This window comes from Erpetoichthys calabaricus, chromosome 12 (assembly GCF_900747795.2).
Source record: "Erpetoichthys calabaricus chromosome 12, fErpCal1.3, whole genome shotgun sequence".
NCBI lineage: Eukaryota > Metazoa > Chordata > Cladistia > Polypteriformes > Polypteridae > Erpetoichthys > Erpetoichthys calabaricus.
In genome coordinates this window covers 15,128,503-15,141,575 of record NC_041405.2, presented here as the reverse complement: position 1 = coordinate 15,141,575, position 13,073 = coordinate 15,128,503, and positions in this window count along the sequence as shown.

Below are 13,073 nucleotides of genomic sequence, written 5' to 3'. Positions count from 1 at the left end.
TGAGAACCACTGGCTTAGTATATGAATTGGGGTTTGTTTGGCCTTTGAAAGGTTCCTAATATGTGCACGAAACAGAAACCTGTAATGTATAGTAGGCTACCTAGCCTGAGCCTAACAGATCAAGACCTGAACTTAGCCTGAATGAAGTAATTTTAAAATAAGGAACCCAGTGGTGTTTCACAAATATGTGATCATCCCTTCATGGATACAGTATTTGCTAACCCTATTACAGATCTAAATAAAAGAAGGTTCTCTCTGGATCCTTTATGCTGATGGTTATATTTGGCACCTTTATTTTTTAAGAGTCCAGTCAGACCCTTTTCCTTCAAATCTTTTCTTTATTCCATCGACCTCTGCTTCATCATCCATCGCCTTTTCTTCTCCTGTACTTCTCATTTCCATCATTTTAGGTTTAGGTTTAGGTTTATTTGTCATATATAGGTTAACACAGGGTCAACATACAATAAAATGTGTATGACGAGAAAAACAAGTCACTCAGCCTAGATCCAATAAAGCTAATAAAAAAAAATAGACAAGCCATCTAAAATAAAATGTGTTCGTTTTAAAAGAAGTTATAGAGCAATATAAGTTGAATGAGCAGCAAGTACAAATGACAGTTATTGCACAGATAATGTTTTATACAGTAAGTACAGATGTATATTCCATAAAGTGCAGATGCATGTTCCAGTCAGTATTCAGAGTGTGTGCAGGTACAGTTTGTGTGTGAGTAGTGCAATGTAGATGTAATGCAATGTAGGTGTAATGTAAGTGTATGTAAGTGTTCAGGAGTTGCTGTTGAGGAGTCGAATGGCCTGGTGGTAAAAACTGTTCTTAAGTCTTGTAGTCCGAGCAGCCAGACTCCTGTATTGTCTGCCAGACGGTAACAAGGAGAACAGTTGGTGTGATGGATAGCTGTGGTCCTTTATGACCACACTAGACAAAGAGCCCGTTTCGACAACGTAAGATGAAACGGGCACGAGTTTGTGTCAGCAGTGTATGAAGAACAAATGATAAGTAACGACGAAGTTGTTTTGTAATGATTGTAGTCCGCTTTACTCATTACTGTACAGGCTTGTACTGTTAGTTGATGAAGTTTCCAGGCCTATAGTATAATATTGAATGATGAATGTTCCAGTACAATATGGAATAGTAATAAGTATAAGCACCACAAACCTGATATAGGTGTATTGAATGAATGCGTAAATGTAATTAGGCCTCGAGCTGTAGTCGAAATCGCCTTTCAGGCCTCTAGAGCTGTAATTGAAGTCGCCTTTCTCTTTGAATTTTTGCGGCCATAAATCCGCTGCCTGCCATGATGTTGGGTTTGGATGTCGGTCTCGTAAGGTTTTTCGGGCAGCTGCGCAGGACGCGACTGTGCATTCGGCTTCGGACGTGCGCAGAAGGCAACTGCGCATTCGGCTACGGACAGACGTGAGTGAGTGAGTGAGTGAGTGAGTGAGTGAGTGAGTGAGTGAGTGAGTGAGTGAGTGAGTGAGGAGGCAGGCGAATTATGTATTAAGATTACAGTACATTGTCTCTCTTTATTACATGTTCATACCACTTCAACCTACTTTCCTGTACAACCTCAGATATCTTAGAACCCCAATCCACACACACAGACACGGCTCTGGCCTTGGGTGACTTAGCTCCTTAACAGAGAGTTGGTCATACTTTGAACAATGCAGTGCAGCAGACGCTAGACATAGTCATTCCTTACTTTGATTTCGGCACAAAACACAAATATTATTCAGAGCCATTTTGAACAGCAGATACTAGGTTATTTAACCTTATTGGTGAAAAGGCTCCTTGCCAGGATGGGTCCCTATTTTTCTTGTACCTATAATTGTTTCATTTCTTATTTTTATTCTTTTTTTGTAACTCCACATTTCCATCTGAACATTTTCATTTCTACCACATCCAGCTTCTTCTCTTGTGCTCCCTTTATTGACCATGTCTCAGATCCATACATCATTGCTGGTCATATCACCTCACCTTTATTCTTTGATCACACAATACTCCCAAAACTTTCTTCCAGTCGTTCCATCCACACAACACTCTCACCATCTAATTCTCCATCTTAAGCTACCTAAATATGGCTCAAATTTAAACCATTTACTTAATAGAATGAGGTGGTGTTATTTCAGGGTGTCTGCATGGGGTTCCTTCTGCACTCCTTAGACAGAAGTGCTAGGATAGCTGTCACTTTATACCCAACCATTGGTCAAATGTGCCAATCCATGTGAGCAGACCCTATTGGAACCCCAACCAGTTAGTGCTGTCTTGACAGACATTGGATGGATATACCATGTCTTCTTACTAGTAGGGGAATTAAACATTTCTAAAACTTTGCTTAAATAATAAAATTTGAATTATCATTAAAAAAATAATAATAAGCACAGTGATATTGTGTTTCAAGTGTAAATTGTAGTAAACCATTAACTACAGTGAATTCACAAAGTGTTCAAACTCCATTCACTTGCTGCACATTTAATTGTGTTGTAGCTTTGATTTTAAATGGATTAGTGTTTGGCCACCAAACCGCACTCAATGACCCATAATGATGAAGTGAAATATTTTTTAGGAAGGTTTTCAAATGTATTAAAAATTAAAAACTGAAATCTCTTATTTACATAAGTCACATTCTAACATGACCGTGCCAACACATAAACCCAAGACACTTTAAACAGCAAACAATTTCACAATTATGTGGCTTGCTGTGATTCAGTTTAGCACACCCTGACTAGAGCTGCTGATTAACTGTACAGACTGCATCTCTGCTGTTAGTCATTAGCATTAAAACATAAGTAACATTATAGTTATAATTTGTCACTAACCCTCACCTATTCTGTTTCTCTTCTTGGTACTCAAATGTGGCACTTGGTGCCACTGCCCACCTGCCAAGTTGTTTTACCTGCCTATGGTAAAGTCATCTCTGATGTAGGATTGCAGGAATCAATGGGTAGAGGGGTCTTTCATCGGATTGGCTGCCCCACCACTGATTCAGCTGTGGAATGCCCAATTTGGGGGAGGCAGCTTGATGGCTGAGGTCTCCAGGACTCTGAACAAATCCAAATCATTTTATGTCATATCATCTGCTGTTGAATTCTGTTCTCTACTCATAATACTTCTACTACACTATTGTATTGAGAATGACTTGTGTTATGTTCTGTGTATTGTATTGTATTGTCCCCCTTTTTTTTGACACCCACTGCACGCCCAACCTACCTGGAAAGGGGTCTCTCTTTGAACTGCCTTTCCCAAGGTTTCTTCCATTTTTTCCCTACAAGGGTTTTTTGGGAGTTTTTCCTTGTGTTGAATTAGAGAGTCATGGCTGGGGGAGGCTGTCAAAAGGCAGGGCCAGTTAAAGCCCATTGTGGCACTTCTTGTGTGATTTTGGGCTATACAAAAATACATTGTATTGTTTTGTATTCTGGATCACATCCCAGCAGAACTGGATGGGCACCAGTTCACCACTGGGCCCACTCATACTCATCTATTTCAAGTGGCCAGTCAAACTTGGGATGGTTATACAGAATGTTTAAACTCCACAGCCACTGGTCCTGGGATTCAAACCAACTATGCTGGATTCACATAAGACAGCAGCGCTAAACCAGTATGCCATTCATGATTAAACACATTAAGACAATATACAGTACAAGTTATATAAATTTTAAAGAGTTGACATGAGTAAAACTAAACATAAAGTACAGAAGAGTTAAGTGGCTGTATGACTTTGTAGCAGTGCTGCTTCAAATGTACTACAGAACTTTACCTTCTTTTTGGAGAGCTGTTCACAAACTACTTCTATCACTCATCCATCGTCAACTGCCCGTGTTATACTGGACTGTATTTGGACTTTGTGGTTAGTGTTTATCGTGGGAGTTTATTGTTTAGTGTTGACTGTGAGAGTTGTAAGTTAAGGGAGCTGAGGAAGGGGTCTTGCATATGCAATTTTGGTTGTATTGTGTGTTCTTTTTCCATTATTTGATTAATTTATTTCAGTGTTATTTATCTATTCATTGTGTAATTAACATTGTCATTGTGTGTAGGTGTGTGCATGCCGGGTCAAGGCTGGGGGTGTTGTTGCATCCCCACAAATAGACAAATCCATCCATCCATCCATCCATCCATCCATCCATCCATCCATCCATCCATCCATCCATCCATTATCCAACCCGCTACATCCTAACCACAGGGTCACGGGGGGTCTGTTGGAGCCAATCCCAGCCAACACAGGGCGCGAAGCAGGGAACAAACCCCGGGCAGGGCGCCAGCCCACTGCAGAATAAACAAATCACCAAATATATTTATGAGAGACAGTAAAAGACCCTGCACAGCTGCACTGATTCCATGTTATATCCTACATTTTTATTTTTTACCTTTAATCCTTCAATAACACACTTCTAAAACCACGAGGTGTTCTTGTTTACTCCAATTATGGCAGAGCCATAGGGAGAAACAGCAGGCCGCTGGCATTCATTCCAAACACTGCAATTATTTTTTCATATAAAGAAATACATTTTGCCTCAGATCCTCCAACACTGTATGACTGCATGACCTTAGTGTCGTAAATGGCTTACATTTGAATGTGTTTCCAGGTAAAATCAATAAAAGAAGATGCATTTGAAATGGAGGAAGGAGCAGATTTTTTAATCATATGATATACACGGTATGTTATGTGAAGCTCTTTTTATTATCTTGTGGTTCACCAGCATAAAACGTATCGGACTCATGGAGAGTCTTGATACACACACACACACACAAAGAAAACAAAATTGAATTTACTTTTTATTTAGATGTGACTATCATTTTGAAATGTCTGCCTTATTGTACATTACAAATGAATTATTATTTTGCTTCAGTAACATTTTGGACCGTGTGATTTAATATCTTGAATGTTTAATTACGCCCCTTAATAGTATTTTATTTTCCTTTCTTCAAACAACACTCATTACTATGAACAATACTAATTAGCATACAATGTCCTTCATCCACACATTTTCAAAAGTCATGAACTGCATTCAAATAATGTGATGGATCCAATAAGTAACCGTTTACAATGCAGACAGCGTAGCTACGATTGTTAATTTGGAGGAATATAAGGGTCCATATAACATCTTTTCCAGATTTATCATTTCTTCCCCTATATAGCACTCACTCACAAAATAATTGGATTAAGGTAATTAAATTATGCTGCACTCATCGAGAAAATGTAACTGCTAAATTCAATCACAGCTGCATTCTGGAGCACACATCAGTGTATAAAATGATTTAAATTTAATGATGGATGGATAATGTTGTACAGTCTCTGTTTTTTTTCAACAGGCGGGCACACTGCTTCTGGTAGGCATTGGAGTGTGCCACCATAATACAGAATTATTAAATACTTGCATGTTAGAATATATTTCAGATGTAAATCACTCTCCTGCTTGTTTGACCAAATATGTTATTTATAGATTTGAAAATATAATAAGACTTTTTAAAAACTAAATTAAATTACCATAATTTAGAATTAGCAGATTTTAGTATAAATGAATTTCAATTTTTTTTACAAAATATTCAGATCAGTTCTCTAACTATGAATTAAAGAAATCTGCTTGTTCCTTGCGGCACATGGTGCAGTGGTAGCGCTGCTGCCTCGCAGTAAGGAGACTCGGGTTCGCTTCCATGTGGCGTGGTTTGCATGTTCTCCCCATGTCTGTGTGGGTTTCCTCCCATAGTCCAAAGGCATGCAGGTTAGGTGCATTGGTGATCCTACATTGTCCTTGGTGTGTGTGTGTGTGTGTGTGTGTATGCCCTGCGGTGGGCTGGCGCCGTGCCAGGGATTTGTTCCTGCCTTGCGCCCTGTGTTGGCTGGGATTGGCTCCAGAAGACCCCCATGACCTTGTGTTAGGATATAGCAGGTTGGATGATGGATGGATGTCTGTTCCTTTGTTTCAAGTTGTCATTTTTGACATTTTGTTTCCTTGTTGTAGTTTTTATTTTTCTGTTTTTCTTAACAGATGACTGCATCAATGGTAGACATGTGCCATCAGCTTTGGGACAGTCTTTGTGAATTATTTCTAAAAAGTGCTAAAGGTGAAAAAGATCAGATATTTTTTATGTTTCTCTATTATAAAAAAAATGTCTTAGAAGGAGACGAGACGCGATTGTCTCAGAGACACTGTCACGTCCCACGAGACAAGTCTTCGTGCCAAGCGATTTAACCACACCTGGGGCCAGAAGCCCCACGAGACAAGTGCTTATGCAAAGGGATTTAGAAAAGTTCTGCGTGGTTATTGTCAGACACATTTCTTGTAGGGAGAAAGAAACGATATTCACTGTACGTAGCATTGTCACGATGTAATGCCAAACACAGAATCAAAATCCAATGCGATATTGATGAAAAAGTAAAAGCGAAAAAACATCAAATATATGGACATAGATGATATGACAGAAGTGTGCCACGCGAGATGCAGATCACGTGGCACGGTAGCAGCAGCAAGCCAGCAGATGATCGAGCAAAGAGGAGGTAAAAAAAACTGTATGTGTTTCCCATTGTATCACCATTTAAGAGGGGGTTTCGGAGGAGCTACTGCATCTTCATGGGGTGCATTCAGCCCCTGTCTTCACAACACGAGCGGTAGAGACGCAAATTGGTTGCCGCGTAGTGCAGGCGGTGGATGAGGGGGGTGTAGGGGTAAGAGGAGTGAGCAGAGGGCAAAGCCTCTTAGTTTAATATTGAAAAAAAGGTTACAAATATACTTATTTATCACCGGTTTGCTATAAATAATTATAACACTTTGTACTTTGTTAGTCTGTAGTTGAGCATATGCATTATTTCAAAAACATGAATAAGCCAGCTAAAATTATTGTAGGTTATTTATTTAATTAAGTAGACATTTAAAGCAAAGCAATTTACAACTACTGCTTGGATATTTTATTGAGTGGACACCTCAGGAGAAGTGAATGCTGTCATTGTGTTTTATATGCTATTTTCATTAACCGGTATGTTAATATTATCAGTTAATATGCACATATTGAACCATATTGGTCAATTCATTATTTCCTATATTGTACACAATATATTTTACAACTTATAAAAATGTTACTATAATTTAACACAAATAAACAGGATAACTAATCATAATCTCATTTTAATGCTCACAACTCATGTGAAGCCATGAAAACCTTGGTTCAGTCATCTCTGTTCCAAAAAGACTAAATAGGTGTGATTTAATAGGTGACATGTTTTAAAGCATTGTTCTTTTTTGTGTCCGAATTTAATATTGGGTTTATTAATGTTATAATTACAATAAGAGTTTTCTATGGATGCATGTGTTCTATTTTTACAAAAGATGTGTGATCTATTCATATACCTTTATGGGCAGCCATGAACAGCAACTGTCCGACTGTAAACGCGCCTCGGTGAGCTGAGCCTACTTTAGATAGATAGATAGATAGATAGATAGATAGATAGATAGATAGATAGATAGATAGATAGATAGATAGATAGATAGATAGATAGATAGATAGATAGATAGATAGATAGATTGATTGATTTTTGTCCCTGAGGGAAATTTCACATTTTACAGAAGCTCTTCATATAAATAAATAGGTAGTAATTAAGTAAATACATAAATATACACACACACTACAATGAATATAAGGCAAGAAAAAAGTCAAGAGAAAGAAAAGTTCTAACTTGGCTGCTGCTGTCCCAATGAGGCTTTATGCAGATGTACTGCCAGGAGCCCCAGTGGCGTTTCTTGGCACACATCTGCTGAATAATTAGTTGTTAGTGTGTATTACTGTAGATACAGTGCATCCGGAAAGTATTCACAGCACATCACTTTTTCCACATTTTGTTATGTTACAGCCTTATTCCAAAATGGATTAAATTCGTTTTTTCCCTCAGAATTCTACACACAACACCCCATAATGACAACGTGAAAAAAGTTTACTTGAGATTTTTGCAAATTTATTAAAAATAAAAAAATTGAGAAAGCACATGTACATAAGTATTCACAGCCTTTCTCATGAAGCTCAAAATTGACCTCAGGTGCATCCTGTTTCCCCTGATCATCCTTGAGATGTTTCTGCAGCTTAATTGGAGTCCACCTGTCAATAGAAGGTCCCACAGTTGACAGTTCATGTCAGAGCACAAACCACGCATGAAGTCAAAAGGAATTGTCTGTAGACCTCCGAGACAGGATTGTCTCGAGACACAAATCTGGGGAAGGTTACAGAAAAATTTCTGCTGCTTTGAAGGTCCCAATGAGCACAGTGGCCTCCATCATCCGTAAGTGGAAGAAGTTCGAAATCACCAGGACTCTTCCTAGAGCTGGTCAGCCATCTAAACTGAGCGATCGGGGGAGATGGGCCTTAGTCAGGGAGGTGACCAAGAACCCGATGGTCACTCTGTCAGAGCTCCAGAGGTCCTCTGTGGAGAGAGGAGAACCTTCCAGAAGGACAACCATCTCTGCAGCAATCCACCAATTAGGCCTGTATGGTAGAGTGGCCAGATGGAAACCACTCCTTAGTAAAAGGCACATGGCAGCCTGCCTGGAGTTTGCCAAAAGGCACCTGAAGGACTCTCAGACCATGAGAAAGAAAATTCTCTGGTCTGATGAGACAAAGATTGAACTCTTTGGTGTGAATGCCAGGCGTCACGTTTGGAGGAAACCAGGCACCGCTCCTCACCAGGCCAATACCATCCCTACAGTGAAGCATGGTGGTGGCAGCATCATGCTGTGGGGATGTTTTTCAGCGGCAGGAACTGGGAGACTAGTCAGGATAAAGGGAAAGATGACTGCAGCAATGTACAGAGACATCCTGGATGAAAACCTGCTCCAGAGCGCTCTTGACCTCAGACTGGGGCAATGGTTCATCTTTCAGCAGGACAACGACCCTAAGCACACAGCCAAGATATCAAAGGAGTGGCTTCAGGACAACTCTGTGAATGTCCTTGAGTGGCCCAGCCAGAGCCCAGACTTGAATCCGATTGAACATCTCTGGAGAGATCTTAAAATGGCTGTGCACCGACGCTTCCCATCCAACCTGATGGAGCTTGAGAGGTGTTGCAAAGAGGAATGGGCGAAACTGGCCAAGGATAGGTGTGCCAAGCTTGTGGCATCATATTCAAAAAGACTTGAAGCTATAATTGCTGCCAAAGGTGCATCGACAAAGTATTGAGCAAAGGCTGTGAATACTTATGTACATGGGATTTCTCAATTTTTTTATTTTTAATAAATTTGCAAAAACCTCAAGTAAACTTTTTTCATGTTGTCATTATGGGGTGTTGTGTGTAGAATTCGGAGGAAAAAAATGAATTTAATCCATTTTGGAATAAGGCTGTGACATAAAAAAATGTGGAAAAAGTGATGAAGCACTGTGAATACTTTCTGGATACACTGTACATGTACACAACACCCAAGAGCGAAGGAATGCGTTATCTGTAAAGGGATCCAACTCCTAACTCCTACAATGGCTGACCCTGCACTTCCAAAATCCAAAAGGTCATGTGAAAAGACAATTAAAGATTGTGGGTAATTGGTATTGTGTATTAATCCCCAACAGTATTTCACTTTCCTTTCTGGTTGAATAGTTACTCCTGACTTTTCACAGAAAGGCCAGGGTGCTCCAGGGGATCCTACTGCTAAGCAACCATTGTACTTTGCGTAAATCTGGATGATTCCACCAGGTGGCAGTGTGAGATAGCGTGTATCTCATGTATCTGTATGTTTACTGCACTGCTGACAACCCTATGTAATTACAAAGACAGTGAATTATTTCCTTCAAGGGCGTTAATCACATTTTAATCATTGTGTTATTAAAGCAAAAAAATAGTACAAAAATTGTCACGTTATTACATTTGAAAAAAAGTTCATCCCCCCAGACTTTGTGAATAAAAACAAGCCACGTGGTATATGAATCTAGTCTTAAACACATTATAAAAATGCGCAAAGAAAAGCATTGATTTTTGGTTTATTTATTTTGTGACGGTAGAGGAGTTGCAGTACTTTGGACTACGTTTTATTTGGCTTGCAGTCCTCAAACGAAGCAAATGAAACTAACGCACAATCGCTTGAAATGAAGGAAGGGTAATCCGAGGACATCGTGGAAGCCGAGCAGAACCCACTCAAGAACCTTGGAAGACCATTTGATTTCGGAATTATCACTGCATGATAAATAAAGATTACATTAGCCGGGATTCGAACCGTGGCAGGTGAGAATTTTGCCACTGAACCACCAATGCCATGGGGTTTAGCTAAAACTCCCTAAACCGCTTCCCATTCATTCTCTATGGTAGTGCTCACTCACCACCGATGCGATCTATTTGCTGACACTTTCGTTTCAGATAAAGAAGCCACTAGATAACAGTATTAGCTATAATTAATGAAATTGTGTAATAACCGAAATTACAGCATTCCACATTTTAAACACAACGATTTACATTAAAGAAAAAGCTGCAGCCTGTTTATGAACGCATATTCTGTAGGCAGGCAAACAGGCAGGGCGGCTAAAAGCGCAGAATAGCGCCCCCCCGAAATGAAAGTGTCTGAAAATAGAGTGAGTTAGCACTTCAAAGTTGTGCCATATATAGGGGAACCATTTACCCATTTTAAAGAGAACCTTTAGATCTGTGACAGGCTCAATACTTTTATAAAACATGAACAGATGGCAAAGGATTTGTGAGAATACCATCCATCCATCCATCCATTTTCCAACCCGCTGAATCCGAACACAGGGTCACGGGGGTCTGCTGGAGCCAATCCCAGCCAACACAGGGCACAAGGCAGGAACCAATCCCAGGCAGGGTGCCAACCCACCGCAGGTGAGAATACCAATAAGTCACAAATTTTAAAGGACTCTTGCTCCATTCAGTTATGCAGGCTAAATTCTTAATCTGTTGGTAGCCTAAAGATTTCAGTTTTTTTTTTTTTTTTTCTCTATATTAGTAAGTTTTCAAAGCAGAAAGAACCAACGTCATATACCAAAAAAAAAAAAACTAATAAAATTGTGCTTGGTCAAACAATAGTTTTACGCACCACACACCTAATTACGAACCACACAACCCAGTAAAGAACCATAAAGTGTAATTGTGTGGGACCAGTGTTTTCAGTGATGGGGTCCAGTTTACCCGAGACCCAACTCTTAATAACTGAACATGGTGGATAGTTATAGATAAATATAATAAAAACACATGTCATTTCCCCTTGGGATTAATAAAGTATCTATCTATCTATCTATCTATCTATCTATCTATCTATCTATCTATCTATCTATCTATCTATCTATCTATCTATCCATTCTCAGCTGATGAAACATTATTCATTTTCATACTAAACTAAACAATTTTGCGATTATCCATTTGAAAAACAAATCGCTGTAATTTTCATGAACATTTATAACATGCCTTACAAAACAGCATTCAACTTTCGCGATCTTCCCCGTTAGATCTGTCTCGATGAAAAAACGTTCCAATGGCGCTATGGATGGTTGCGCAGTTCCTCCTCTCAATGCCTGGAAGCCATTTATCACGCGTTTAAACCCAATAATCAACATCAGAGCTGTGGACCGTTTCTCAATAATAAAGCTGCGTGCTTTGTGCACAATTAAACAGAAACAACAATTTTAAATAAGGTATTGACTAGAAATCATCGAACTTAAAGTAAGTAGTTTAAGTGTTAGATGGGTATCCTGTCTCAATTCTGAATAAGTGGCCAGCTATGAACAACAAGACTAACTGAACCATACCTTTCTTAAGTGCTTTGTTGAACAAAGTTTTAAGGGAGAGAGGAATAGTAGACTTCTTCCGGTTTTGTCTCTCGTTTTCTCTTCGACCCATTTCTGCATACGCCAATGTTGCTCCTGAATGGAAGTGAAAGACAAGCGTATAAAACGTAGCGTGGTTTTATCATCGCAGAAGGAGTGGGCTGTACCATTTCTCTAGATTCTCTACTGTGAAACTTGCATTTGGTGCTGGGGGTGTGGGATGGTGGGTATATCGGTTACCCACTGGCTACAGAAATCGACAGCGAAAGAGAGTGAGGATTATGGGTTTAAAATGATCATTGTTGTTACATACACTCAATAAATAAATAATAAAAATGGGCATGTTGCTAGACAGAGTACAGCGAAATTGTTACTCTGCATCTTCTTATCAATATGCAACACGTCGCCACCCTCCTGTGCCATGATTAGTGAGTATGAAGCACTTACCACGAAAAGGAGCAGTCTACAGGAAATGTTTGAACTGTTTTGTCTGCGTCCCCTGCTTGGTGAAATGAGTTTAGTTTTATTGGTTAAAAAAAGTGAGTCAATCAAACACATAAACGGACAACACATGATCTGTACGTCCTAAAACTTTACTAAACGTTAAAATAATAATGATAAAACGAAACCTGCAGTGAAATGTTTTATTTATTGCATACTTACTGTATACTTGGCATGGATACAAAACTTAGGAATCTGCCAAAAGAAAGCTCCTCCAAGGCACTTTCAGGGCTTCCACTAAGAACCCACTAAGGAAGTTGCTAGAAAGTCAATATTCACAACTGGAATCATTTCCTACTCAGCCATCAGTGAAAACGAGACGATCCCTCCATGGGTGATACCATAACTAGAGACAGAAAAGACTTTAGACCTCATGTACCTTAGTTTGGCAGACCGGTAGAGAATCGCAGAGGTGTATCCTGCAGTCTGCTGGGCTTCTGCAAATATGATGGTTTAACTGCTGTGTCTTTGTGTGAATCTTTTGCTACTAAATAGCTCCATGTCTTTGTTTAGAGAGGGGTTGTTGTTATTATTTATTTATTTATTTTTAAGAAGAAGAGTTTTTCCCTGGACTGATGGCATTCAGGATTGCGTTGATGGCTTGTTGAACAGTTATGTAAAGGCTGGGCACCCCTAAACGAATGACATTATTATTATTATTATTTATTATTATTTTTTTTTTTGACATTTAAGGTAAAAAAGGAATGATAACTTCGACAGTAAACTGAAAACAAATGACGATATTAACGTTATATACAATTTATAATTTTTATAAAAATATTATTTATTTATTTAAAGAATCATAGCTTTTCCCT